General features: G+C 38.4%; 1 protein-coding gene and 1 long non-coding RNA gene across 2 annotated transcripts in view; one reads left to right on the top strand and one right to left on the bottom strand.

The window, feature by feature from the left end:
• si:dkeyp-72a4.1 (uncharacterized protein LOC100148058 homolog) overlaps nucleotides 1-27,144 on the bottom strand; it is a 255,329-nt gene that overhangs the window by 43,670 nt on the left and 184,515 nt on the right. The window lies entirely within an intron of this gene.
• LOC132825870 (uncharacterized) overlaps nucleotides 1-27,144 on the top strand; it is a 67,967-nt gene that overhangs the window by 18,660 nt on the left and 22,163 nt on the right. The window contains exons 2-3 of the long non-coding RNA XR_009645822.1: nucleotides 16,010-16,140; nucleotides 18,621-18,751. This is a non-coding gene — a long non-coding RNA (uncharacterized LOC132825870). The remainder of the gene's footprint in view (nucleotides 1-16,009; nucleotides 16,141-18,620; nucleotides 18,752-27,144) is intronic.

Consider the following 27,144-nt stretch of genomic DNA (forward strand, 5'->3'; position numbering starts at 1 on the left):
TAAAAGGTTCTTTTGCAACTTCCTTAATCTTGAACCTTTAGCTGCCACAATTATTCTATTAGCTCTTTGGTGCATTAGATCCAAACACAAGTAGATATATCCAAATTAATAGCAAGAAAGCAGTATTTCAGAAGTCTCTTTTTCCCAAATTAAGAGAAGCTTGTGCCCACTTAAATCAAAGAGAGTGTTAGTTTGATCTGTTATAAAGGCCAAGCTTTCTGACAAAAAAATGACTAATTATGTATTGGCTGAAAACCACTGAGGACTGAAACAGAGGATAACTGAATATTTACACCGCACCACACAAATTCCAACAACATTAAAATTGAGCAAATGATCTGTAAGAACAAAAAGATAATATTCTCGAAGTTTATGAATGAGCCACGTCTTGTCTTATTCCAGTGTAAACAGCAGAGACGCTACAGGAGTTAAATGTGGGGCTTAAAGATTGGAATTGGAGGAATGGGTTTCAGTTCATGGAGCACTGGCAACAGTACAGAGGTACAAGAGTTTCACTTGAACCATATTGGGACCAGTGCCCTGGCAAAATGAATAACTATGGCTATAGAGAGTTTTAAATTAATTAGAAGAGGGTAATGTTTAGGAGGAACAATATATTGGCTTACAAAGCAAAAAGGACATGCCAGCATCACAGAGTAATTAGACTGTAATATAGCCAGAGTGGGACAAGAAGAAGGGTCAGTGTACTCAAACATTAATAAAACAAATAGGGTCAAAAGGTGAGAAAAAAACACAAAAAGGCAAAATTAATGACTCTTTACTTAAACGCAAATAGTATTTGGAACAAAATAAGTGAACTGACTCTACAAAAAGAGTTTAATGGCTATGATCCCATAGCAGTTATGTAGGTGTACTTAAAAGGAGATCCAAATTTGGAACTAAACCTGCAGGGCACGTGACTTTTCAAAAAGATAGGCAAGGATGGGAAGCATGGTGGAGTATCTTTGTTAGTACAAGATGGAGTAAGGATGATAGCAAGAAATGATCTTGGATCTGATGATGTGAACTCCATATGGGGTGGAAGAAAGAAATAACAAGGCGAAGACAACATTGGTAGGAATACCCCTTCCGTACGAATAGTCTATAGGTGCTCTGAACAATATTGTTCTGTAGGACAGAAAATAAATCCCAAAGACGAGGGCATATAAAAAAAGAGTATGCTATAAATAACTTTAACCTTCAAATAGATTGGGAAAATAAAATTAGGAAAGGTAGCCATGAGGAGGAATTCAGTCTATTTGAGACAGTTTCCTTCAATAGGTTGTTGTGGATAAACCAGAGATTAGCATCTGGTGCAATGGGACTTATCAGATGGGTATGTATAAACTTTAAGTATACTGTGGTAAAACATATATTGTGACAAGACAGAAACCAAACAACCTCTCTTCAACTGATCTTAAGATCTTTTTGTCCAACACATCTGATATTTTATGTGATAAAAGAAAGGGAAGTATTGTAATTAAATTTACAGCTAATAGAAAAATATGTAAGAAAGGTAGCTGAGAGGAGGGCACATAAGGCATAACATCCCCCTCCTAGGAGGTGGTGAAAGATGGAGCCATAAGGGACTCTTGAAGGATAGTCTCCTTCTTGCCAAGCGGGAAAGTAGATCCATTGAGGACTAGGAGACATTGGAAATTAAAGCCTTTAAAAGCCTCAACTTCCTCAAGCACCTTCCTTCCAAGTGGGCAAGCAAACCAACTGGTTTTATGATTGGGAAGCCAGGGAAACTAGCCTGCTGGGGGGAGGAGAGGAGGCATCAAAGAAACGCATGTGGACATGAATGTGACCTCCAAACCACACCCCTGAAGTACAAGTTGCCAGGAGAGGGAGGGTTGAGGGTGGTGTCAGGGACAAAAAGCACCTCATTCCATTGCATCCCCTGAAGAGTAGGCCTTAACCAAATGATTATCTTTAGGACCCAGAAGGTGCTGACCTCTGATTGGTCAGCGTTTCTGGCAAACTGGAATGCCACTGATAAAAGCTGTGATAGGCCACAGAGCTCACTGGTCAGCTATTAACAAGCTACTGAAACACAATACAACAAGCTTTCTCGATGAAGGGGATGGGGTGGGTTAATGGAACCATCTGCCCTAATCTTAGTCTTAAAAAGGGAAATTTCAGCCAAAGAGTGTACAAAGGGATGAGAGTGGTAAATAAATTACCAGATGGAATATAATACAATGAGGTTGTCCACTGTGGACTGAAGAAAAGGAGTACAGAATATTATTTGAATAAAAAGACACTGCAGAATGCTCCAATAGCGAAGTTTGTACTTTTACATGAAACCACAAAATGTTAGCAGGTAGGTGCAAGTAATTAGGAAGGCTAAATAGAAAATTGGCATTTATTGCAATGAGAATGGAGTATAAAAATAGGGAAGTCTTCTCATAATTGTACATAGAACTTGGTGACACCACAGCAAGCGTATAGTGTACAGTTTTAGACTCCTTATTAAAAATTATAGAGGCATACACTCATACAGCATGGAAACAGACCGTTCAGTCTAACCAGACCATGCCAAACATAATCCACAACTAAACGAGTCCCACCTGCCAGTTCCTGGCCCATATCCCTCCAATCCTTTCCGATTCAAGTATCTCTCCAAATGTCTTTTAAACATTGTATTTGTACCTGCATCCACCACTTTCTCAGGACATTCACTCCAAAAACAAATCATCCTCTGTATAAAGTAAATTTCTTATGTCTTTTATAAATCTCTCTCATCTCACCTTAAAAATGTGTCCCCTCACCTTGAAATCCCCATACCAAGGAAAAGGCAACCACCATTAACTTTCTCTATACCTGTCATTATTTTATAAACTTCTATCAAATCGCCTCTCAACCTCCTATGCTCAAGTGAAAAAAACTCAGCCTATCCAGCCTTCCTTTCTAACTCAAACCTTCTATACCCAGCAACATCCTGGTAAATCTCTCCATATTGATAATATGCTTCCTATAACTGGGCAATCAGAACTGGACACTGTATAAGGCCTCAGCAATGTCCTGTACAATCTCAACACAACCTCCCAACTCTGATACTCAAAGGACTATGCATTGTAGTCAAGCACGTCAAGCATATTTTTGTATTGGAGACAGTTCAGAGAAGATATATAGAGGTTGATTCCTGGAATGTAGGGGTTGTCTTATGATAAAATATTGTGCCTACACTTACTGGGTTTTAGAATGCAACAAAATATCTTGAGGGGGCATGACTGCATAGTTGCACAGACAATGTTTCCTCTCATGGTAGAACCTAGAACTAGAAAATGAGGACTATGGAAAGTGGCAGGCAAGAAAGTGGAGTAAATACCATAAGGAGATTTTCTTGAATGGCAAAGCTAGCTCAAGAGATCATGTTGCCTGTGCCTGCTTCTATTTCTTACCTTTTGTTCTAAATCATGGCTCTTTTTTAACAGGGTATCTCGAGCCTTTGTAAACAACTATATACCTTTAGCAAGAATATTAAGGAACAGCATTGTTGAAATATTCAAGTCAAATCAGGTAGATACAGCAAAATAAAATGGAGAAAATATTGGATTGTGAGAGAGATGAAAAGATGAATTAAGTTAGCAATAATTAAGACAACATAAATTAATATTAGAAATGGACAAATCCAATATTTTCTGGGTGACTTTAGTTTATATCTACGAAATGCAGACAGGAACTTCATTCATACTGTTTGTTAAGTTTGAATTGATGATCAGAACAAGAGATCCCATTTTCAGGAAGCTTATGGTGCAATATTACAGCTTTAAGTATAGATTGGTGCTGGCTGGGAATTTCTGTACCATTTGCAAATAAACAGTAATGAATGCAGTTAGTTATTTTCACAGTAAAGTCAGGATTCTTCATTTTAATACATTTGCTCATCTGAAATGTACTGTGCTAGATGGTAACCTTCCTAAGTTGATTGAAATACATCATTGGAATCAGTGTAAATATTATAAAGCTTATAATATTCAAATGGTTTTTAACAAGGCAGACAAATACAGTGGAATGAAGCATAATAACTGGAAAGACTAGAATTGAGAAAATGTGATTTTTTTAATGGGAAGTGCCACTATACATAATGTAGGCCAATAGCAAGATTCAAGGGATGAAGAGATTATGTCGATCAGGGATTAGTGATGAGGTGATACCAAACTCAGATTTTAAAACCTTGTAGAAGGAATGTATGATAAAAATCAGACCAGAATTTCTAGCCTGAAATAATTTTACACACAGTACCAAAGAGAGTTCTGGGGATTGGTGGTGCTCAAATATTCTAAGGTAACAGGTCAATGAAGCAGCTGGTAAATGTGTGGATATAAATGGATCAAAAGCAAAAACATCTTTACAAGAATTACAAATGATTGTTTTGCAATTTACGATTTCATCTATTTTCAAATATAATGGTTAACAGGTCATTTTACTCCTGATAGTGGCAGCAACAGCCATTACGGAGGCAGCAGAAATGCAAGCCTCAAGCAGGATGTGGTATTGATTTGGATTGATACCATTGAGTACTTTGTGAATAATGATGTGTTGTAGAGGGAAAGAAACATAAACAACCTCGGAGAGGGAAGGTGGACAAATTTTCAAAAATAGCTGGAGGGTGCAGAGCACCAAAAAAGACATAATTTAACTGTTCTTCGAAAGTATTAAATTCTTTTGCAATTATGATTCACTATTTTCTCAACCTTCGGCTGTTGATCTATTATTTGCCAAATATTTTACAGATTTGAAATAAGGATACCAATTTAAATGTTTTAAGTTCAAATAGTTATCAGAGTAAACACAGTATAACTAAAAACATTTTTTGTCCTTACTGGTCCACTTAATGACTAAGCTCCTGAATTGAAAGTAAATGTCTACTGCAATGCGCAAAATTAAGATGCAAATTTAAAACCGATAGAGGCATTCCCTGGAATTACTGACCTTAGTCATGTTGCCATTGGAGGCTTCATGAATGTCCAACATCTCACCAATGAGTAGTAAGGGAAAAAGAATGTAATATCTGCTCCCCACGTTATTGTTAAATAATTCCCAGAAGTCTGTCAGGGCAACAAAGGTGGTTCCTGAAGAACAAAATACCTGTTTGCTTCATATGTGAAAGAGTGGTTGTACTCTCTCATTAGAATATATTTATCCTCAATCCAAATTTCAATAGATACAAAACATTAGAGTCATCACTCCTTTTTGGAATTTTATTTTAAGTGGCATAGCCATGTCCTTCATTTTTGGATTCTATTAAATTCTGTCTGGATTGGTTCCATTCCCAGCACACTTGGCTTGATTTCCTTCCTGGCTATCTGACATTATCCTATCTGCTTCTTGCATTTTAACTGCACTTAATTTTTGTATTCTTAATAATTGCTAACTAAGAGAAACACTGTACAGATAATTTGCCATTTTACAATTTCAGTTTGAGCCTGAGGAAGGTTAAAAATTTTGCATTTCACAACACCAGCAGCAGGAACCAATCGCCTAATATGATGGGAATTTGCATCCAGTTTGGTGGAGAAAATAGTGGGCCCAAGACTAGTATTTCAACCCTTAAAAGAAAGGGCACTTATGGAGTCACGAATGCTGAGCTAGCTAAAGTGAATTAGTAAATTAGGTTAATGGAAGGATCAACAGAGATTCAGTGGCACACATTTAAGGGGATATTTCAGAATACATAAAATGGATACATTCCAATGAGTAAGAAAGAACAATTCTATGCGGGGGTAGCTCTTATAATTAATAAAATTAAAGATAATATCAAACATAAAGAAATGCAAGTATTTGCACAAAGATGTACAGCAGGTCAGAATATTTTTAAAAACTGACTGAAAGATTGAAAGAAGGAACAATCAAAGCATAAAGAAAACTAACTAGAAATATCAAAAACATTGGGTGCACGATTCTACAGATATTTCAAAAGGATAAAAGTTCAAGTTTCGTATGCAGGTACACTGAGTAATTAGGAAACCTAACAGAATATTACCGTTTATTACAAGGAGGAGCAAAAACAAACGGGAGGTAATGCTTCAGTTATACAGAGCACTAGTGAGCTCACACTTGTACTTGCCGCGTGATATGTAAAAAGTGTGGAAATAGTTGAGCAGGGTTTACTGAGAAAGGTTGGATAGGCTAGACTTTTCAACATTAGAGCTGAAGAGTAGTAACCAAAGATACATACAAGACCCTTCAGCGTTTTCACAGTGTGTAGGTGGAAAGTATATTTTATCTTGTGGGATAATCTAGAACCAAGGTCATTTGTCTTAAATAGTTGACCCATATGTTTCAACTAAAAACAGCAGAAAGGGTTGCGTGTCTTTGGACCTTTTCTCCTCAAAAGATGATGGAAACAGAGTCTTTGAATATCTTTGAGGCATAGATATATTCTTCATAAGCAATGAGGTTAGAAAAATCAATGGAGTAAACAGATCAGCCATGAACTTACTGGAACAGCAGTGCAAGCAGAAGGAACTGATTGTCTTATTCCAGCTCCCAACTTGTTTGTTTGCAAAAAATGGTTTTAAACCAAACTTTTAAGAGGTAAGTTTCTAATATGCAGGGTCAAAACATAACAGTTAAGTAAATCTGACCCATGAAATCCACAGACTATTCTTTCTTCAGCCAGTCCCCAACAATCTAACTTGCAGTTCTTAAGTTTCTCCTGGCACTAGTGGATGGCCTTCAAACTTCTTCCTTTGTCAATAACCAGCTGTCTCTTTGCAGCCTACCAGCAGCATTCAAATAGCAAACCCATGGCAGACAGACCCAACAGTTTGAATCAGCCATATGAATTCTGTTCTGTGTCTCAAAAGATCGCCAAAATAAGAAAATGCTGGAATATTTTATTTAGAAGGGTATAGTAGAGCACTCAAACTTAAACTGCAAAGAGATAATGAACATAGTTTTGAAAATTGGAAATTACATTTGACTAACTTATCAGAGTTTATTGAGGAAGTAACAAGCAACAGGGAAGTAGAATTGATACAGTGGTAATGTCACTGGAATAGTAATCCAGGATCTCGGGCAAATATCATATGGACCTGGGTTTGAATCTCACCATGGCAGATGGTGAAACTTATACAGAGTATTATTTAAATGGAGGAAAGCTGCAACACAAAAGGACTGGGTACTTGTGCATAAAACACAGACTGGAGGCAGTTCAGAGAAGGCTCACTAGGATAATTTATGGTATGGAGGGAATATCTAATGAGCAAATGCTAAAAAGGTGGGAGTCTACTCATCAGAGTAAAGAAGAATGAGATGGATCTCACTAAAACATATCAGATTTTTAAAGGGCTTGGAAAAGTAAATGCGGAGAGCACATTTCCCCTCCTAGGAAAGTCTAGGACCAGCGGGCATAATTTCAGAATAAAAGGGTGCCAATTTGAAACAGAGATGTCGAGAAATTTCGTCTCCCAGAGGTTTGAGTGTCTTTCGAACAATAGTCTTAGAGGGTTGTGGGGGCAGAATCCTTGTATATAGTTAAGGCTGAAATAGTTATATCAATAGGAGAATCAAGGATTACAGGGAAAGGGCAAGAAACATTAGGGGTGTCAGATGTGCCATGATTCTACTGAGTGATGCAGCAGGCTTGAGAGGGCCAAACGACCTACTCATGCTCCCTATTTCCTTTGTCTAAACCTGGACATCAGGAAACTGGTAATTATGCTACACTTAGATTTTCAAAAGGCATTTAACAAGGTTCCACATCAAAGATTGCAGTGCAAAGTAAGTGTTCAGAATGCAGTGGATAGTATGATTGGAGATTAGTTAGCTATTTTGAGGCTGAGAAGATGTGACAAGTAGAACGCCACAGGGATCAATGCTGGTGTCTTCATTAATTACAATATTGAGGATGTGGATAAAGAAACTGAAGGTAGGGTGCTAAATTTGGTGGCAACAAATTCAAGCAGTGCAATATTACACTGATCCCTATTTCATAGGTCACAAATAAAATAACAATACTTTTTTCTAGTTACCAGGATAATAAACTAAATACCTAACTAGAACATAGAACAGTACAGCACAGAACAGGCCCTTCAGCCCACGATGTTGCGCCGACCATTGATCCTCATGTATGCACCCTCAAATTTCTGTGACCATATGGATGTCTCTTAAATATCCCCAATGACCTTGCTTCCACAACTGCTGCTGGCAACGCATTCCATGCTCTCACAACTCTGTGTAAAGAACCCGCCTCTGACATCCCATCTTTACTTTCCTCCAACCAGCTTAAAACTATGACCCCTCGTGTTAGCCATTTCTGCCCTGGGAAATAGTCTCTGGCTATCGACTCTATCTATGCCTCTCTTTATCTTGTATCAGGTCAGGTTTGAAACAAGACAAAATCAATCAATCAGGTTTCTCAATAAATACAATTATGGGATTATCAGCAAATAAAAACTTATTCAGTAAAGGTGCAATAATTGGTTAATGTATAAAGGTCAGGAATATTGAAGTATAAAAGCTTATCCCTGTTAATAGCCCCAAAACACACACACACTCCTCAGGGAAAAATAAAAATCAGATTTATCTGTAGGTGGGGTGCCTGCGAATTCTGGAAAAAGAAAGCACTTTGGCCAATCGGTTATTCTTGAAGGCGAAAAGTAAAGTGTAGAATGTTCTGAAGTCTGTTGCTGTGATATTTTGCACATGTTATCAAGTTACTCTGCACACATTGATCTAGGAGACAGCGAGGTTTGTAGATGCTGGAGATCAGAGTTGAGAGTGTGGCCTCCTCTACATTGGGGAGACTGGACGCCTTCTTGCACAGCACCTTAGAGAGCATCTCTGGGACACCCGCACCAAACAGCCCCACCATCCTGTGGCCGAACATTTCAACTCCCCCTCCCACTCTGCCAAGGACATGCAGGTCCTGGGCTTCCTCCATCGCCACTCCCTCACCACCCGACACCTGGAGGAAGAACGCCTTATCTTCTGCCTCTTCAACCCCAGGGCATCAATGTGGAGTTCACCAGTTTCTTCATTTCTCCTCTGCCAACCTTACCCCATTCCAACCTTGCAGCTCAGCACCGCCCTCATGACCTGCCCCACCTGTCAATCTTCCTTCCCACCTATCCGCTCCACCCACCTCTCCGACATAATCACCTTCACCCCCATCTCCGTTCACCTATTGCACCCTCAGCTACCTTCTCCCCAGCCCCACCCACCTCCCATTTATCTCTCCACCCCCAAGGCTCCCAGCGTCATTCCTGATGAAGGGGTCTGGCCCAAAATGCCGATTTTCCAACTCCTCAGTTGCTGCCTGACCTGCTGAGTTTTTCCAGCAACACTCTCAACACACTGTTATCTCTCAAGCTTTGTGGGCACAGCTTGCACAGGAAATACAATCTCAAGATATTCTTTCAACCAACAATAGGTTTCACCCTAAATTGATGCAGAGGGTTGATTTTTCAGAAATTAAGTGGGATTAACCGGGCAGTTGTTCATAGCAATTTTTTTCTCAAACTCAGCTTTTTCTTAGCAGTCTTTCTTCTAAAAGCTGTTTCTTAGTAGCCTTGCCACCAATTTAACTGGTTCTTAGTTGGCTTCCCTTCAACTGAACCAGCAAAACAAGCCCTCGTCACTGTTTAAAAACAACTCTAGCAGCAAAGTGTACAGTTATCACCAATCATGTGATTTCTAGGAAGTCTTGTAAAAAAAACTAACATATACAGTGAACTTTCAATGACCTCATTTAAAGAAACCATTCCAGCTGTGTGCACAAAACTTGGAATCTATTTGTTTTTCTACAATACTCCAAGTACAAGTACTCTGAGCAATATTCAATACAATATAAAGCACCTTTTTAATAAAGTAGTTGTGAAGAGGACATAAGGAGTACGCAGAAGGATACACATTGGTTAAGTGTGTAATCAAAATTTTGGCAGATGGAATATAATGTAGGAAAATATAAACTTGTCCACTTAGGTCGGAAACACAGAGGAGCAGCATATTATTTAAATGGAGAGAAATTAGAGAACTCTCAGGTACAGAGGATGTGGGTGCCATGGTCAATTGTGATTTATCAATCACAAATCAATAACATATTTAAAATGCTTTATTCATAGATTGTACAAGTACTATGACTACAACAGCAGGTCAGAAGCTAGGAACCTTTCAGCAACTAACTCACTTCTGACTCACCAAAGCCTGTCCACCATCTACAAGGCACAAGTCAGGAATATGATGGAATACTCCCCAATTGCCTGGATGAGTGCAGCTCCAACAATTCTCAAGAAGTTTGACACCATCCAAGTCAAAGAAGCCCACTTGATTGGCTTCACATTCATAAACATTCACTTCCTCCACCAATGCTCAGTAAGACCAATGCGTACTACCCACAAATTGCATTGCAGAAATTCACCAAAGTTCCTGACAAAGCATCTTCCAAATCCAGGACCACTACCATTTATAAGGATGGAAACTTAGTGAAAGCTTTCCTCCAAGCAATTCATCAAGTAGACTCGGAAATACAGTAAACTTGTTATTGTTTGGTAACTATGTGCCAAACAATCAAATATTCTGAATAATCAAGAGGTCCACATAAACAATGTAACAACACACACTAAGTCATTGAAACGTAATATTATTTACATGACTGTTTTACTTTATTTACCACATAAATCACTTAAAATAATAATGCGACTTTGCCTTAACTAAAACTGACCAGCAGAAAGCGCTTGCACATTCAACTGGTTACTTGAAAATTGCAGCAGATCACAGGATTTAAGAAATTAAGTCAAAATTTAATCAACTGTTGATATTTCATGTAGTAATTTGATTGAACAAGTGTATTTACTTCAAAGTAAATAAATTTTAAAAACTATAATAATTGGATAATATAGTAAACTTTGTGATAGTTGAGGTATATAAGTTTTGCCAGTTTATCATGAGTGCCAGTTCATAAGGAGCCTTTCGTAAGGTGTGAATTAAAACAATTTCTGTAAAGGATGTTCCTTTAGTATTGCTGGGTCAAAATCCTGGAACTCCCTCTTGTGAGTGTACGTTCACAAAATGGACAGCAGCAATTCAAGAAAATAACTCACTATCAAGTTCAAGGATAAGTAGAGGTGGGAAATAAATGATGACACAGCCAGCAACATCCTCATCCAGTAGGTGTCCAGTGAATAAATAAAAAAACAAAATCACCAAGTTTTTATGAAGATAGAGTAAGGGATTAGGAAGACAAATAAAATGTAATTTATTGCAAGGAGGAATAATATATAAAAGTAATGAAGTTTTATTACAGTTGTACAGAATTTTGAGAGACCTCATCTTGGTTACTGAGTACAGGTTTGGATTCCTTATTCAAAAAAATAATATCAATGCATCAGAAACAGTTCAGGGAAGGTTCGCTTGACTAAAACCTGGGATGGGTGATTTTTATTTTACGAGGAAAGATTGAACAGGTTACTAACCATTGGACTTCGGAAAAATGAAAGGTGATCTTATTGACACATTAAATCCTGAGGTGATTTGATAAGGTGAATGCTGAAAAGATGTGTCCCTTGTAGGGCAGTCTTGAACTAGAGGAACCATTTTAACAATGAAGAGTCTTCCATTTAAGACAAAGATGGAAGTCTTTCTTTTTGCTCTGAAAATAACGAGTCTTTAAAATCTATCCTCCAAAAGGCAATGGAGGTAGTTAAATATTTTTAAGCCAGAGTTAGATAGACTCTTGACAATCAAGAATCAAGCGATATCAGATGGAGGCATGAACGTGCAGTTGCAGCTGCAATCAGGTCAACAATGTGCCTGATCTACCATTAAGATCACTGCTTCTCCTAATTTGTATGTTTGTACTTGAATTTATTTCCACTACCCCCTCCTAAACAAGATCAGAAATTAAAGTAAAAACAGAAGGTGTTGCAGAAACTCAGCAGATCTGGCAGCATCTGTGGACAGAAAGTTAAAAAGTTAATGTTTTGAATCTAATGAGATTCTCCTTCTGAATAAAACTATTTGGGCAATTTGCATTAAAAAATTAACCCATCAAATCTAATATCTTCATTATAATGGGAGACAGAGGAAGAGAGACATTTGCTGTTAATGCCACAAAATATTGTTTCAACCTGCACAAGTATGTGTTTTTTGCCTGAATTGTACAAAAAAATGGTACAGGATTTAAACAGTTTGCAATTGTTACTCAGCAATTGTTGAAATAAAGCTAATTGTGGGCTTCAGGAACCTAGGTGGGGTTGTGAGCTCCAAGATAGCAATGGCCAACTCCTCTTGCTTTTATTCATCTTTTCCTCCCCTCTCACCAAGGGATCACAATAAGTTTCAAAACAGGGTCACAGGAGAAACAGTTTTAGAATCAACTGAGTTTAGCCTGATCACAAGAATGTTTACACTTCAAAAGAAATAACAATCTTTTAATTTTTATTGTAGATTCATGCAGTGTTTAAGAAAAAGCTATTTTTAGTTGGCCGAAACTTACTTAACAAATATGTCACATTGTTGAGATGCTAGCGTTCAGCTCTGGAAGAGTTTGGTTAAGGACACAGCTAGTTCCACAGCATAAATCTTCAGTAGTCATGATGAACAGCATTTGCTATATTCAGTGCCTTTAGTAGTTTCTTGGTATCATGTGGACAGAAGTAAAATTTCTGAAAAGTAATATCTACAATGATGCGGACTTCAGGAAGAGTCTGAGATGGACTATCCACTCAACATTTCCAGCTGAAGATCACTATGAATACTCCAGCCTTGTCTTGTGCTTTAAATCAGCAGTAGGGAAACTATTGAAAATGATTGTTAGGAACAGGATTTACAGGAGAAGAATGGACTTATTAAGGGTAGTCAGTTTAGCTTTTTTGCGGGGAAGGTCATGTCTCAATTTGATTGAGTTTTTTGAGGAAGTCATGAAAATGATTGCGAAAGGTAGGGCAGTGAATGTTATCAAATGGTCTTTACTAAAGTATTTGACAAGGTCCATCATGGTAGGTGTTTCCAGAACATAAAGTCACATGAGATCCATGGTGAATTACTAAGTTGGATACAAAATTGGCTTGGTGACGAAAGACAGAGGGTAGTTGCAGAGGGGTGCTTTTCTAACTGGAGATCTGAAACAAAAGCATAAATCCAGCAGCAGAAAATGTGTTGCTGGAAAAGCGCAGCAGGTTAGGCAGCATCCAAGGAGCAGGGGAATCGATGTTTCGGGCATGAGCCCTGAAGAAGGGCTCATGCCCGAAACATCGATTCCCCTGCTCCTTGGATGCTGCCTAACCTGCTGTGCTTTTCCAGCAACACATTTTCAGCTCTGATCTCCAGCATCTGCAGTCCTCACTTTCTCCACATAAATTCAGCAATCTGGTAAGATCTAATTTCCTCAGTTCTGATGAAGGGTCACCCAATCTGAAATGTTAATTGTGTTTTCTTTCCTGTGGTGTTCTGCAATATGCATAAATGGTTTGGATGAAAACACTGATTAGTAAATTTGCAGATGACATGAAAATTGGAGGAGTTGTGAACAGTGAGGAATGTTGTTAAAGAATACAGCTGGATACAATCAGTTGGAAAGTTGAGCAGAAAAATGGCAGACGGCATTTAATCCAAACACGTATGAGGTAATGCATTTTGGGAGGTCAAATGCAGAAGGAAAGTATACAGTAAACAGCCAAGCCCATAGGAACATTGATATACAAAGGGAATTTAGGGTGCAAATGCATAGCTCTCAGAAAGTGGCAACGCAAGTGGATAAAGGTGGCAAAGATGGTGCACAGCATGCTTGCGTTCATCAGTCAGGTCACTGAGTTTAAGAGTTAACAAGGCATGTTGCAGTTGAATAAGTCTCTAGTTAGGCCACATTTGGGCTATTGTATGCTGCTCTGGTCACCACAGTATGGGAAGCAAGTGGAGACCTTACAAGGATGTTGCCTGGATTGATATTTATTACCTACAAGGGGAAATTGGAAAAACTTGAATTATTTTTCACTCAAACATCAGAAGCTGAAGGGAAACCTAGAAGAAGCATATAAAATTGAGAGGATACAGTGGATTGTTGGAATCTTTTTCCCAGGGTGAAAATATCAAGTATTTGGGGACATGGATGTAAAGCAGCAGGGAAAACATTTAAAGGAAATGTACAAGAAATGTTTTTTAACATAACAAGCAGCATGTGCCTGGAATACACTTCTAGGGAGGTGGTAGAAGCAGATACAATGGAAACACTATGGTCTTATAGTTTTAGACAAGACATGTGAACAGGCAGGTAATCAAGTGATGTGGACCACGTGTAGGCATATGGGGATTAGTTTAGAATGGTATCATGGTCACAACAGATGTGGTGGGCCAAAGGGCCTATTCCTGTGCTGTACTATTCTGCTCTATGCACTGATAATATCAATGAAAATAACAAACAGCAAAAAAATGTGAATAGAAATTGCTGGAGAAACTCAGCAGATCGAGAAACATCTGGAGAAAGAAAGCAGAGTTAACATTTCAAATCAAGTGATCCTTCTTCAGAGCTGAAGAAATCAGATCTTACCAAACTGCTGAGTTTCTCCAGCAATTTTTGCTTTTGTTTCAGATTTCCAGCATTCAGAGTTCTTTCTTTTAGAAAAGATATCTGAATATTTATTGAAAACATAGAAGCCCTATTAAAATATTCACACTGGCCCCAGAGCTTGCACATCCTCGTTTAATTCAGTATTGGATTACTAAAACAAAACTACTGCCCACAGATTAACTCTGATGCTGATCCAATGTAAAAAGAGAGAGGTCCACACATTTGCATGCCCACTACCTTCAGGTGAATAAAATTTCAATGAGCACAAGACTAATGAAGCTGGAACTGCGGTGGTGACAAAGTGGTTCTATTAAATGGAAGAAGACACTTCACTATAGACATCACTAAGGAAAATTTCAAACAAACAATCATTCTGGTGACTGCTACATGGTCCTCTTCCTATAATGCAGCTGCAGCTAGCTCCCCACGAACCTCTACGTTCTGGGTTTTTTTAGACAGCAACATCACTTACAGCCTTACAAATTACTGTTTGTCAGATAATTTGGGGTGTTCTGTTGGCTCCTCTGATGGAAGGGATTCTAACTTCAACTATCTGGTCTGGGTTACGTGTGACTCTAAGCCTTGTGTGTGGGTTTTACTACCCATAGACCAATCAAGCCCCTTTTCACTTGCCATGGTGAAGTTGGGTGAGCAATAAATAAAGCTGTCCCTACATTCCAGAAACAATAATTCACCAAAAAACTTTGATTCAGTATGGTTTAATTGGTAAACATGGTAATTAACAGAGAACATTAAGTTTGAATATGGAATTAGATGTAATTGCTTATTGAAATGGGCAAAATCAAATTAAATCACAAAGCAAAAGGCTGCAGATACTGAATACATTAAACAAAAATAGAAAATGTTAGAAAGACTCAGCAGATAAATCAGCATGAGATCAGGAGTAAAAAATGCTGCTGCAGGTTTGGTCCTTCTTCTGTTTTTGAAAATGCCTACATATGAAATGCTAACTTAATGAGTCCTTACAGAGATGGAAATCAAATTAATAATGAATATATTTTACTGAATGTCTGGTGTTTCGAGAAAGTAAAGGCATTCCCAAAATGTTTTATGAACAAAAATGAAGTAATACAGTCCCTCATTCTCAAGTCAAAATTTATTGCTAGTTAAATTAATTTTAAAATTCATACCTACATTTCCAAATCCCTCCAGTGTTTCCTCCCTTCCAATTCCTATAATTTCCCCCTCTTCTCCACCCCCTACCCCAATAACCTTTTGAGATATCTGCATTCTTCTAACTCTGGACACTTTGGAATTCACAATTGTAAATGTTTCACCACTGGTGAGCACATTTTCACCTGTCTAGCAATGTAAGCTCCAGAATTCCCTCCCTGGTATAGTGATTGTAATGAGATCAGCCAGGTGAACCTCATAGAATGTGTTCCCTGATTGGAGCTCTTCATCTGGCCCAATCAGGGAGCCCTTACTGACAAAAACAAAAAAAAGTGTCAGCCATCCTCTTCACTCTAGGAGCTGGACCAGTATTAAGGACTTTCCACGTGACTTGGTGATGGGGATGCTGGCTTCTGCGGAGTTATTTCAGTGGTGACGAGAGTAAAGGACATTCCTGAAAAAAAACGCAACAATCTTTTTGAGTTGAGGTAAGCATTTCTGGCATCATGCCATTGTTTGGGAAGCTTGATGCATTCAACTCTGCAGAAGACTGGACTCTATGTGGAAAGAATGCACTGGTTTTTTTCTGGGCAAATGACAGTGAGGCAGATGAAAAGCCATGAGTAATTCTCTTGACAGCTTGTAGACTGCAGCTTTTTTGGTTATTAAGGACTTAATATTTCCTGAGGCACCAGATACTAAAACCTTTCAAGAGTTGACAGATTTAGTTTAGGAATGTTATCCCCTAGCTACGTCTAGTCTGAGATGCTATCATTTTGACACAGCAATATGACAGCCAGGAGAAATCCATATTGAGATTTTCTGACTAGGTTAAGATGACTGGCAGAGGCACGGGACTTTGATTTAACCCTTAATGAGATGCTGACTGGGTGGCATTTGGGATTAATGGTGCAACCTTCAAAAGTGCCTACTAGCTGAAGCCCAACTGGATTTCAAACAGACACTACAACTCACTTCATCATTGGAAAATGTGGCAAGTGGAGTATATGAGTTGCAGGGCATTCCAGTGGAAATGAATGTCCTTGTCAGTCCAATTAAGCTTCAGGAACACCACATGAGTGAAGGCAATTGAATAGCCACAGGCAGGACATGTCCTGAACAAAGGGTCTCTAGGTCAGGGTGGCACAATGGCTCAGTGGTTAGCACCGCTACCTCACAGTGCCAGAGACCCAGGTTCAATTCTGGCCTTGTCCGTGTAGAGTTTGCACATTCTTCCCGTTTCTGCATGGATTTCCTCTGGGTGCTCTGGTTTCCTTCAACATTCCAAAAGATGTGCATGTCAGGTGAACTGACCATGCTAAATTGCCCATAGTGTTCGATGCACTGGTTGAGGATAAATGTAGGGAAACAGGTCTTGGTGGGTTACTCTTTGGAGAGTCAATGTGGACTTGTTGGACAGAAGGGCCCATTTCCACTCTAGGCAATCTAATCTAAAACCCCAGAACAAACCAAGCTTTGGCCAAACAGTTAAAATTTTCTTAGGGATCTAGGCTGGCAAGCCACTGTAGTTGATGCCAGTATGTTGACTCCTAATAGACCTAAATTGCATAAGAAATTGCATTGTCTGGTATATAGGAGAGAACACACTCTGGAAAGTCCATATACATCTGGTTTGGAACAGTTAAATTACTCAGCAACATCCAAATTAACCTATCAAAATAAATGTCTGATTAAACAGTCACCCGGTTCGCACTGAGCTGGATACTGACACAGCCATTTCAGTGACTGCAAAACCACTCCTTGCTAAAAGCTAATGGAGCTAAAGGTAGACAAGTGTCCTGGCCCTGACTTAATGTATTCCAGTGTACTAAAAGAGATGGAGGGAGAAATAGCTAATGCAATTCTGGTAATTATCCAAAATTGATTGGACTCTGGGGCTGTTCAAACAGATTAGAAAACACCAAATGTGATGCAACTGTTTTAAAAAGAAGGTTGACAAAATATGGGGAATTATAGACCAGTTAGCTTGACTTCTGTAGTGGGGGGAAATGTGTGAATCTATTATCAAGGAAAAAATAGCAAGACAACTGGATAGAAATTGTCCCATTGGGCAGACGCAGTATGGGTTCATGAAAAGCAGGTCATGCTTAACTAATCCATTGGAATTCTATGGAGACAATACGAACACAGTGGACAACAGGGTGTATCTAGATTTCCAAAAGGCATTTGATAAGATGATGCACAAAAAGCTGCTGCATAAAATAATGATGTATTGGCTTTACAAGTAATGTATTAGCATGGATAGCGGTTAACTATCCATTGGTTAACTAACAGGAAGCAAAGAGTGGGGATAAATTAGTGCTTTTCTGGTTGGCAATCAGTGACTAGTGGTGTGCCTCAGGGATAAGTGTTGGCACTGTAATTATTCACCATTTACATAGATTCGGAGTTGGATACCGCATGTAGTATGTCAAAGTTGCAGATGAGTGATAGAACAAAGTGTGCAGAGGACTGTGGGACTTTACAGAGGGACATAAATAGTTTAAGTGAGTGGACAAAAGTCTGGCAGAGTACAATGTTAATAAATGTAAAATCATCCATTTTGCAGGAATAACAGTAAAAAGAATTAATCTTAATGGTTAAAAATTGCAGCCTCCTGCTGTGCAGAGGGACCTGGGTGTCCTTGTGCATGAATCACAGAAGGTTAGTCTGCAGGAACAACAGGTAATTTAGGAGGCTAATGGAGTTTTACCCTTAATTGCTAAAGGGATTGAGCTTAAAAGCTGGAGGCTATGTTGCAGATGTATTGAGTGCAGGTGAGGTCACCCAATGTGTATTGCATGCAGTTTTGGTCTCCTTACTTGAGAAAGAATATGCTGGCACTACAGGGAGTACAGAGGAGGTTCACTAGGTTGATTCTGCAATTGAGGGGAATGAGAGGGGATCATATAGAAACATACAAAATTATGAAGAGTCAGTAATGGATTTAAAATATCTTTTCACACAGCTGACATTAGGCGTTGGACACAAGATCTGGTCGTGGCAAAACTGAAACAGCTGGTGGTGATGTGGGAAGCCAAACGGTAGTAACCACCAGAAGTGAAAGTTATTTTTAGACCTGGAGAGACCACATCACAGGTGAGGACATCATATTATTGTGGGGAGCAAGGGTGATTGGCCTGGACAAAGTTCACCGCCACATAGCTGCTGAACTCCAAAAGTTTCAAAGTTAAAAATCTCACAACACCAGGTTATAGTTCAACGAGTCTATTTGGAAGTACAAGCTTTTAGAGAACTTTTGCAGGTAGCTAGTGGAAAGGATCATCGGACACAGAATTTATACTAAATTCATACTTGTAAAAGATAACATTCACGATAGCACCAAATAAAAGGTCTCAATTTAGATTGAGATCTTAAGGTAAATTCCTTCCTCATAGTTCTTAATATTTAAAACACTTTACTCCAGACAGCTGTTGATGCAATGGATATATTCACAACAGATAGAATGGCTTCTAGGGACTAAGCAAATCAGGATATTTGGAGAAAGCTGCAGATTTTTATTATCTATTTTCCCAGTCTATGATCATATTGCATGGAGATGCAGGTTTGTGGGGCAATAGAGCTATTCTATATGTTTTTGAATTTGTACATTGGGATTATTTTTTAGTTATGCAGATTGAGGTCTCTATAGTTAACTACGGGGCATGAAGGCAAAAGCAGTGTAGATTTAACATACAGATAAGAAAGGACACCACTTCGACTGGGATAACACACCCCTCCTAGGACAAGCCAAACAGAGACACGCACGAGAATTCCTAGAAGCATGGCATTCCAACTGGAACCTCACCTACCACTCCCTGAGAAAAAGAACCGGAAATGACATCACCAACACAAAGAAACCCAAACATATAAACAGAAAGCAGGAATCATCAGCAGTGCTTCGCCCGGAGGCTCACTGAAGAGGTTACCTAGAAACGTCTGGAAATGGCCTTCCAGCTCAGCGAGCAAACCTACATCCAGAACCTCAACCTGAGCTACAAATCTTCTCAAAACTGGCTAATTTCTAACAAGCCAACACTATTGGGGGGGGGGGGAAGAGTGGAATCCAGGCCAAAGGGCTTGTTTGGCTTTGGTTACAATCAGGGCTAGAGAACTATCAGCAAACTTTTCATGGGTTTTCTGAATATCTGGGATGAGTAAATACCATGGAAAGGATGCATATATTGTAATTCGATATTGCTTGGATAAAGAAAAATGAATGTGAAATGATCAAAGGCTTAAGTTCGTAAAATAGAAATCTTAATTTTATTTTTAAAAAATCAAATTGAATGTAAACTATGATTAAGAATTAATGCTTTTTAAATCTTGTATTTTGCTTAAACCCTTTTTTTGTCACCCGCAAAAAAAATTGCAAACTATTGAGACATAGATGTCACCAACATGTTAACTTTCCACTTGTAACTCTAAGCAAATAGTAAGTCACCATAAAGACAGCAGCTTACGCATCACATCTGTACAACTGATATTTATTAGATTTTGACATTAAATAATGGTGGTATCTTTGACAAAGAAATATTACATATTCAGATAATAAAAGCATCCTTAGAATAATACCACCAAGTCAAAAAGTATGATTTTAGTTTTAATTATATAAAAGTGGCTTAACCAGCACCAGTAGTCTTTTCACAAAAAAAAACAAATCCCCTAATAAGGGAAGTAACAACTGCAATTTTACTGGGTACCAACTTTGTTAGAAATTTGTCAGACTGTAAAGTGAAGTGACACATCATTTCAGTATTGCAGCATTCAGTAATCTGAGTGTATTCATAAAGCCTCTAAAATTACTATACCTATCATTATGAATTTCACTGATCACAGAATTCTAATAAAATATAGCAGCATAAATAAAGCACGTTCGTACCAACAATAAAATTAAATGCAAGTTGTTTTTCAGCAAGAAAAGCAAAACAGCTAGGCTGTTCATGTGGATTTAAGTACTCACCTATAGAGATTGATCATGCAGACCACAGGTTATCCAACAATATAGTGGAATGGATTTAGAGATGAGGGTGAAGGATTGCATCAATGAATGTACAATATGCCGGCATCCGCAGGTCAGAAAATTCATTCCAAGGTAGGGACAAAAAGAAAGAACAGGGTTTTAATCAGATATGATTCTACAAAAGATTAAGAAAGTTAAAGAAAAGTACTTTTATTTTCACAAACAAGGATAAAAAAATTAGCTTTGGTTTCTTTGGAAAAGTAGATTGTTATCATGAAGAGTTATGAATTGGTTAGTATAGGAGGCGTGGCATACAATTCAAGCAGCAAGCTGATTGTCCAATAATAACGATTATGCCCCTAGAGATTTACCATCTGAATGACCAAACAAAAGTCTCTTTTTAGAAAGCAATAATCTAGATAAATTAATATACAGTGAATACCAATTTGTTTTTTTTTTCATTGGACAACAGATAATGACAGATTTATGGGAAAGCTATGACCATGTAAATAACAGTCTGCATTTATTGCTGACTCATCTCACTGCACTGATTATGAAGACAACACTGTTGTAGTTCTGGTATTTGTTGTTTCATTTTCAAAAGAAGAGCAATATAACATGATTTGGTTATTCTGTAAATGTATGTAAAATTTTAACCCACTGTTTTAGTCACAAAATTGGACTTTATTTTGTAGCAGTGTATATTAGCTACAACTTCAACATCAATTTCACATCAAGAATGTCTTCCAATCCAAGCTACCCAGAATAAAGTTCATTTAAGATCAGAATACAACAAAATAATATCTGGATAAAAGATTTATAAGATGAACTATATCAACAGAAATACATGGACAAAATAAACAGCTATTGATTTATTCTGCACATGCATTCAATAACAATGTCTAATGCTGCTAATATTTTCCTTTCACATACTTAGTGTAAAAGAATACCAATAAGCAAAACCTACAGCTGCTGTAGAAGATATAATTTGCCTTTTAGGTGTATAAATTGCTAAACTGCGAAAATTACTGAGTGCTGGCTTGAGTAATCTGTAACCAAGATGTCGTACAGTATGATCAAAGTGTTCAGTAGCTTTAAACTTTCACTTGTGCAGTCAATTTAATTCCACTGCAAATCAGCGACTGCTCATTAATCTGTATATAACAATCAAAAGATCCTTTTGCATAGGTATTCATTAAAAATAAGCAACTGTAACATATTGGATGGATTTTGCTGTGGTAGCCATGGCAAAACAGTCAGTGTTATTATGACATGGGGTTAAACCCCTCTGCTAATTTAAATCAGCAACACAAGATTCACCCTGTGCTGTAATCTGTTAAAATTTGAGAGGCAAAGAATTATCCCAAAAGTCACTAAGTAAGAATTAACAACTTGTTTTAACGTCTAACAGAGAATAATTAACTAACAACTATTTACAACTCCTTTCTCTTTTCCCTTCCCCTCTACAATACTGGTCCGATTAAAAATCCCAATTATGATATACAAAAAGTCACGTTTCAAAACCAGTCAGCTTAGCAGAGTGTCCTCTGTAGATTCTTCTGTCTTCTTTTCTTCTTCTTAGGGATTTTGATAGATAAAGGTACCTTTAAGAGAGTGATTCTGCAGGCAGTCTATATTGTTTTGTTTTTGTTGGTGCTCTTTGCCGCTCCGGGTAACTGTTCAAAACATCCGATATTTATACCCCAAAGCATCGGATTGTTTCATTGGTTTAACTATTGCCATTTCAATACATGACCATGGTTCCTGGCTAACATTTCTCTTCGGCCTGCTACAGTGCTCCAGTGAAGCTCAACGCAAATTAAAAAAATGTCAACTCATTTTTCACTTGGGCATCCTGCAGCCTTCAGGACTCCATACTGAGTTCAATAATTTTAGGGCCTGAACCCTAATGCATGAATTAGTTCTTATTGTGTACATGAAACATTTCCTTCTTTGGCTCTGTTATAGCATTAAAGTGTGGGAAACAATGATGGATTAACAAAATGCTATTATCAGTTAGCTGTAATAATTGAAAACCAAGTAAAAACAGAAATTGCTCGATAAACTCAGCTGGTCTGATAGCAACTGTATAGGGAAAGCAGTGTAAATATTTTGGTCCGGTAGCAGTTCTTCACAACTAGTAGCATCTAGAAAAAGATGGTATATATGCTGAAGACAGGGTTTAGGTTGAGTATCTTCTGTATCTTTTACACACCAATACCTCTAGCTTTTTCATCACATGGGGGCTTCTTTCAGCACAGCCAACCCATTTACCCATACTTATTGTCCCCATTAACACTTCTACTTTCTCCCTAGTTTACCATTATCCATCTCTTTGTCGGCTCATCTTTCTCTCCTTCTGCACTCCATCTCCACTGATCATTTGTGGGCAGCACGGTGGCACAGTGGTTAGCACTGCTGCCTCACAGCGCCAGAGACCCGGGTTCAGTTCCCGCCTCAGGCGATTGACTGTGAGGAGTTTGCACGTTCTCCCCGTGTCTGCGTGGGTTTCCTCCGAGTGCTCTGGTTTCGTCCCACAATCCAAAGATGTGAGGGCCAGGTGAATTGGCCATGCTAAATTGCACCTTAGTGTTATGTAAGGGGCAAATGTAGGGATATGGGTGGATTGCGCTTCGGAGGGTCGGTGTGGACTTGCTGGGCCGAAGGGCCTGTTTCCACACTGTAAGTAATCTAATCTAATTTACTCCTCATCCCACCCCCTTCAGCATAGATACCATCTTTTCTTGGATGCTATTAGTCCTGAAGAACTGCTACCGGGCCAAAATGTTAACACTGCTTTCTCTCTACAGCTGCTTTCAGACCAGCTGAGTTTATTTAGTAATTTCTGTTTTTACTTGGTTTTCAATTATTGCAGGTTACTGGCAATAGCATTTTGTTAATCCATCATTGTTTACCACACTTTAATGCTATAATAGAGCCAAAGAAGGAAAGTTTTCATATACACAATAAGAACTAATTAGTCACACCTTGTTTACTGACTTCAAAATCATCTTTTCCACCTGACTTCAATCTAAACAGCCCACTAAATTTTTAGACCTTGGAATCTCTTATCTCCATTTTCATTACACTATAGTTTACGTTAGCTTTGTGTCTGCTGCATCAAATAAAATAACCATACATACCATTCTCATCTCAGAATTGACATTTCAATTTAATTCATGAAATGTGCAGAGTCTGATGAGGAAAGACTGATAATAAAAGACTCGTTATAATAAATTCAAACAGAATTCAATTTTAACTTGCCTTGAATGGGAAATTAGTTATTTTCTGGATGAGATATCTTTATCTAAAGAAGCAAATCAAAATCATTGGCAGCTAGGAGCATCCTCAAGGCATCTCCTGCCTTATGCACAGGACTTGCAAAGTTCATGCATCCTGCTGGGCATAATCAGCTCAGGAATATCACATCTTTGAAATCTATGGCGGACAACTGGTGCTGAATACTCATTGAAAGACAGGTATAAATGCCAGTTACTCAGCTATTTTAAAATTAATTCCACAACAGCTAACAAATTCATTTAAAATATCATAATAATGACCACACTAAATATATCCAACATACAATCCAAAAGTCAACTAAATAATGTTTCTACATTTCCTTTGCACCTGCCTGACCCAGCGTTCCTACTTGGAACTGGCCTCATGGTTGCAACACGGCTCATGGAAATCTTCGTTTCCATGACCTTAGAATCCATCTTTGAGCAGTAGGGGGAGCTGTTGGTGTAATGGCAATTTCTCTGGGCTATTAATGCAGAACCCCATGCTCATATTCTGGGGATATGGTTTTAAATCTGAATTTGAATTCAATAAACATCTGGAAATAAGAACTAGTTTAAAAATTACCTTATGTTGTTTGTCATTAAAAAGCCTTGTTCACTTAGCTGTTCAGAGAAGTAGATCTGCCATCTTTACATGGTCTGGCCTACACAGATTCCAGACAGCAATGGGACAATTGGACAATTCAGGACCAGCAATAAAAGCTGACCTAGCCACCAAAGTCCACATCCTGTGGATAATTAATGAATAGTAGCAGCAATCTGAGCTGACTGGCTATGAATGCTCTATGACCACCATCAGTGTGACACACTGACTGACATCATGATCTGTCTATTCACATATGTATAGCGCACACTCCTCACGCACAACAAGACAGCATTCACTGCAAGCCATGCCAGCACATTTTGCAGGTAACAAAGACATTTTGGCATCAAATTGGTATGAAAAGTGTCAAGCAACATCATACTGGCCAGGTTGTTTTTTTTTCAATAAAATTACATTGGCTTAAAAGTAAGTACTTGCCAAGTCACCAAGGAGAACTGTCCTGCTTTGTTTTCTCAAAATAGCATTCTCTCTTTTATGTTTAGACAAAGGAAAAGATGTGGTCCCCAGTTTAACATCTCCTCTGACAGTAAAACACTCCTGGATTGACTAAATTTGTGTCCAGACTTAAACTAGCAAGTCTGAGGTGAGACTATTATCAACTGATGCAGATGACCCTGCCTTAAATTAACCTGCAATAAATTAAGTATTCAGAAAGAGTAATCACCGTATGTTTTCAATTCACTTAATCTTTACAACTATCATTCTTCAATCTATTTCCACTGTTTACTGTAAATCAACTATGTTAATCAGAAGAACTGTATGCCCATCCTATACATACTATACAATCTAGACTAAGCCTTCCAAATCCTAATTGTTCAGATATCAAGATAGAAATCTGAACTGCAGTTTCAGACAAACCTCAGCGCATACAGGGGGTTGGCAATAATACTTAAAATAAATTAAACAAAAACAGTTCATCCCAATTGAAGCAAGCTCTGCACTTTTCAATTCTCCATAACAATGGGTTCACAAATCATTCCCACTGCATTCTTATATTTAACAAGTTTGATTGGACTGTGTCAGCAATGCCCATTAAAACTGGTGATCATTCTACCAAACTATTCAGAAGATCTAAAACTTCTGAAGTGTACATAAAAAGTAAATTCTCTACCATAAATTGATGACATAAATACCTTGCCTTATTTGCTCTCCACCCTCACTTTCAGCAAGGTCATCCAATCAGCTGCATCTGTCACATTCTTTCTTTCCACTAATCCATCAGGTCAAAGTTCCATCAATATTCCCCACAAAATTGCATCTTTTTCAACTCTCCTTCCTGTCTTCGTTCATGGCCTCTGAATTAATCCAATATGTCCTTCTCCTTTGAACGTATGCCCACTAAACTACAAATCTTAATGATCAACTTCCCTCCTGATCTCACATCAAATAATATTGTTAACAGTATATGCTCTTCTATTTTAAATTTGTTATCATTGGCTTTCTCCACTGTCCTTGCAAACTGTTGTCTCATTTCCAACTTGCCTTTTCTTACCAAACTCTTTGAATGTGTTGGCACTTCCCAACTCCGTACCTATCTTTCCCTGAATCTGTCCATTCAGGTTTCTGCCTTGTCATAGTAGTAAAACAACTTTTAGAAATGCTACAAATGATATCCTATGTAATTGTGACTAAGGTAACCATCCCTTCCTCACCATTCTCAATCTGCTTGTAGTCTTTAATATACGTGGTCACTCCTCTTCCAATGCCTCTCCACTGTTATCCAGGTTGGATTGCTGTCACCTAGCTCCATTCTCATTGATTTAATTGTATCCAATGTATCACTTCCAACAGCTTCTCTTCATGTTCTCACTCCACTATCTCTACGCTGCGACTGTACAGAACATTGGTTTGGCCACTTTGGGAATATTGCATACAAGTCTGGTCTCCTTCCTATCGGAAAGATGTTGTGAAACTTGAAAGGGTTCAGAAAAGATTTACAAGGTTGTTGCCAGGGTTGAAGGATTTGAGCTACAGGGAGAGGTTGAATAAGCTGGAGCTGTTTTCCCTGGAGAATCGGAGAATGAGGGGTGAATGAGGTTTATAAAATCATGAGGGACATAGGATAAATAGATGAGGTCTTTTAACTGGGCTAGGGGAGTCCAGAACTAGAGGGCATAGGTTTAGCGTGAGAGGGGAAAGATATAAAAGAGACCCAAGGGGCAACCTTTTCATTCAGAGGGTGATGCTTACATGGAATGGGCTGCCAGAGGAATTGGTGGAGGCTAGTACAATTGCAACATTTAAAAGGCATCTGGATGGGTATATGAAGAGGAAGGGTTTGGAGAGATATGGGCTGGGTGCTGGCAGTGGTGCTAGATTGGATTGGGATATCTTGTTGACATAGCCAAGTTGAACCGAAGGGTCTGTCTCCATGCTGTATATCTCTATGACTCTATATATGCTTAACCTTCCTATTTTCTGTTTATGTGCTCTGCTTCCTCTTATTGACATCATCTGAAAGCTCAATGTTAGTTTCAAAAGTCGGTTACTTCTCCAGTAACTCCCTCATCTCTTCCAGTGATGCATTACCAGACTGCTACTCTGAAATCCAGTACTAGATTAGCAATTAAATACTGAGATGACAGTTCACACTCAGTTCCCCATCTAACCATTCCATTTCTCTCCC

This window comes from Hemiscyllium ocellatum, chromosome 21, assembly GCF_020745735.1.
Source record: "Hemiscyllium ocellatum isolate sHemOce1 chromosome 21, sHemOce1.pat.X.cur, whole genome shotgun sequence".
NCBI classification, from domain to species: domain Eukaryota; kingdom Metazoa; phylum Chordata; class Chondrichthyes; order Orectolobiformes; family Hemiscylliidae; genus Hemiscyllium; species Hemiscyllium ocellatum.